Raw genomic sequence first — 4,018 nt, 5'->3', positions numbered from 1 at the left:
GGCTAGTTCCGGCCACAGCACTCTTTCTATTTCAGCGTAATAAAGCTGACCTTCCCATAAACATGCACCAAATGAATCAGTATCCTCCTCCATTTTCCGTACTGCCATCTTCCCACACTATGACAGGTCCATTATTTGTAAATGGCAACTACACAGCACATCCGTCACTTTGAGCCACTTATAGTCACTCACATCTGTTTGTGCTGTGTCTTCTGTCTTTGTGAGCCAAAATTACCCTCTACTTACTATATGTGCTGTTCCGCTCGCTGCCTTCTTATGTGCTGCCTGCTTACTTTCTAAATCTCAATAGTCTTTGGGAAATTGAAAAACAACAAAAAGGGGAAAAAAGAACATCCAAAGAACTGTAGTTACTTTAGCATTATGTAGTGCATTATTAGTGGAGTGCATGGCATACAATACTAGCTGACAATAATGGTTCAGAAAGTGCTGCAAAATTGGAAATTCTCTGCAGCCCTTCACCAAAGATGGCAGAAGCACTCTGTTCTCTGCACATCTTAAAGTAAATAGCATCCATTTGGGAAATGATGTGAGGGAGGCATTCTTGTGTAGCATTTTTTTTTCAGTGCTTCACTTTCAACATGTTCCATACAACGAGCTGAGCATTTTTTATATTACGAAACACCTCCTTCAAAGAAGTAAAGTGAAAAATCTGTAAGCAAGAACCCTGTTTCCAGTGTATAAAAATAAAAAAGAACTTTCTGAAGTCCTTGTGCAATTCTCAACTTATCAAACTATCCCTGGTGTGTTTCTGTTCCATGTGGCTCTCTGTGTTTGTATTTTGAGCCTTTTTAGACTAAAATGTATTTTCACCTTCATAAAATGAAATAATGCAACTGGTTTATTCAAAGGGAAACAGTCATTTATTGTCAGAAATTAGGGCAGTAGAGAATGACTGAAGAGGATAGTTCAAAGTTATAGAAGCGGTGTTCTGTGTCCTGTCGTAAACAAACGAGAACAACCTCAGTTTGAAGGAGTAGAGTTTATTTCTAACTGAAGTGGCAAGCTAATACAGAGATTCTTAATCTATGGGCTGCGGCCCAATTGTGAGCCGCGAGCGCCACCTTGAGGGCCTCAAAAGAACAATAGTTTTTAACATTGGGCTGCAGAGGACCGTGGAACCACATTGATTTTGAAAAAGGTGCAATACATCTTCTCACCACTAGTAGCAGTAGTGCGCCACTCAGTCGTTAAACAACTTTTTTAATATGTAGAAGGAGAACCTTAGATACCTGCCGAAAATGGAAACTTGTTTTAAATAAAAATTCAAAGCAAAAATGAAGGTAACCTGTCAAAAAAAAGCCAAAGTTTGTCACTAATATGAAGAGCAGCTTCTGGTTCTACCATGCAATATTTTAAAAGTTCAACTATTTACAAATTAACTAAAAAATGTCAGCAACAGAAGACTTGTCCATTCAAGCCTTGCATGTTAGAGCCAGAGTCTGACCCAGAGCCAGAGGAGAATGAAGGCGACAAATTTGAAGTTGGTAAGTCCAAACCTTATTTAGAATTTCCATCGCAACTACTGGACTTAGTAGTTCAGGATTGAAAAATATGACCCAAACAGAATATAAAGATGTCTATGGAGTACTGAGAGAAGCTGAATTCAACTTTTCTGCACTCCAAGAGACTCCAAGTACACAACACAATGCAATAAACAACTAAAAAAAAGGTAGTTTTCATATGTTCCCTTTGAAACAAGTCCATTCTCAAAATTTTCATGTTTTGTGCAATTTTCATTTGAAATATTTACATTTTAGTCAGTTATGCATTACCTGTTTTTTGTGTTGCTGGTGGTAGAATCTATAAAATATTCCTGCCTCAGGTGCTCCAGGCTACATTTTCAAATGCTATAGCTAGCTGCTCCTTGCAAAATCAAAACAAACAAACATAAAGAAGATTTCTTATAACTAACTGTGTAATGCAAAACTAACATTTATGTAATTATTTATAAAATCACACTCGCATTACCCACTATTTTTGTAGCAGCATCAATGCACTTTGATCTTGGCTATGCTCTGACTAGCTGTCAGCTACTTAATGTGACCTGGAGTGAACACTATAACTCCAAACTGAGTCCATTCAAAGAGCTTTCTGCAACATATTGTTTAAGACCCTCACACAGAACTCCATAATAAAAAATAGGAACTATTCCTTTGTAGTGCAACACTGCTGGCAGTGAATGGAAACTGTCTTCGAAACATTTCTCGCCTTAATTTGGCTTCAGATTTCCCCTTTCTTTTTATTTTTAAAAGGACAAATATTACTCATAAAACATAATTTGCAGAATTTACTTTAACAAAGTAATGTTCATAAATCAAACATTAAAATGACTATTGAAAATTGTCCCAATCAAGTAACAATGTTCTGTCCTTTTAATGAGTCACGTCTCTCGCATTAAGCTCCATTTCCTCCCAGTGTCTGATACAGCTTCATTCTCAGTGGGTGGGCAAAATGCTTTATTAAAAAAAAAACTATCCTATTTCCTTCTGTCTCACTCACCTTCGTGCTGGATATAAATTTCCGCTCAGTTAATTCTTCTGACTCAAACATGGACATTTTCATATTATTGTGTCAAACATTTGACAGTGACAAAGACGTATATATTAGATCAAAATGAAGGTATTTAAAACCTACTAGACCACAGAATGAATTGCTGTCTCCTGCTGTCGTCCAAACTTTTCTGTGAAAGAGTTACATCTGCTGTGTGAAGGGGTGGGGGGGTTGTGCCACTGTTGTGATGGAATGTTATTACATTGCTGTTATTTTGATTTTTCAGATATGAAGTGATATCAAATGTGTCAATCTAAGCAGTAAATCACAGCCCTATTGTTCAAAATTAATGGATTTAATTAATGGCTGTTTTTGTTGTGCTTTAGCGACCAAGAGAGTGCAAAAGACATAAGGCTGCAACGATTTGTCATTTATAAAGGAAACACAAGTCGTCTCCCATTATCAGCCATTATATCAAAGCAGGCAAAATATGATGCATTGGGTTAATTGATTGATTTGTTTAGCAGAGAACTAAATGTGTGTAATCTTGTCAGTCATGTAACCTGATCTTTTCTTCAACGCTTTGTATATAATGACTGGTCTGTAAAGAATGTAATTAAATAAAATGATTTACCAAAATTCCAAATTTGTCTGCATTACTTTTATTTTCTTCCTCCATAGATCAACATTAATACCAGAGAAGAATAAAGTGATTATTAAATTCTTTATTTGACTTATTTTTATTTTTGAAATCTAGATTTACACAGTTATATTTTTCATCATAATAAAACACCATAAAACATCTGAACTGTTTATATGTTTTTAAGTAAAATTATCTATCTTTTAAAAAAATTTAAATAATTCTCTTCAGTACAATATTTAAAATAATATTGTTAAATGAACATTTACAGAGGGGGAAAAAGAAAATTAACAGAGGGGGAAAAAAACACAATTCATGTTGTTGTAAATTAACAATTTTGTTCTGGCTCAGCAAAATCTTTCAAGGCACACTAGTTTTTTGTTTGTTTGTTTGCATATTTTAAAGTCCCTTGGAAGTAGGGGTGCAGAGGGCAGCACCCGTTGTTGGATGCCGAAGAACATGCGATGTATACTTATAGAAATAATAAATGAATGAATGAATAAACAGAAATGTTTCTTTAAGAAATGTTACTTTCAGTTAAACTAGTTTAATAAACTACACTGAGAATCAGCAATGTGTCCATTTATAAAAATTGTTCGCCAAGCCTACAAGTATATAAACGCTGGGATCTAAACAAAATAGCATAATCATGTGAGGAAACAGACATATTTTTCATTTTCTTTTGAAAGATTATTTCCTGTTAATCAACAAATATAATTACTAACAAAAACAGTCAATTTGTTTATATCAAGCAAGCATATTTCCATTTAAGTCAGTTAAACATGCATACGTGCGTGCGTGTGTGCGTGTGTGTGTGTGTGTGTGTGTGTGTGTGTGTGTGTGTGTGTGTGTGTGTGTGTGTGTGTG

This window comes from Austrofundulus limnaeus, unplaced genomic scaffold (assembly GCF_001266775.1).
Source record: "Austrofundulus limnaeus strain Quisiro unplaced genomic scaffold, Austrofundulus_limnaeus-1.0 Scaffold112, whole genome shotgun sequence".
NCBI lineage: Eukaryota > Metazoa > Chordata > Actinopteri > Cyprinodontiformes > Rivulidae > Austrofundulus > Austrofundulus limnaeus.
This window is presented reverse-complemented; position numbering follows the sequence as displayed.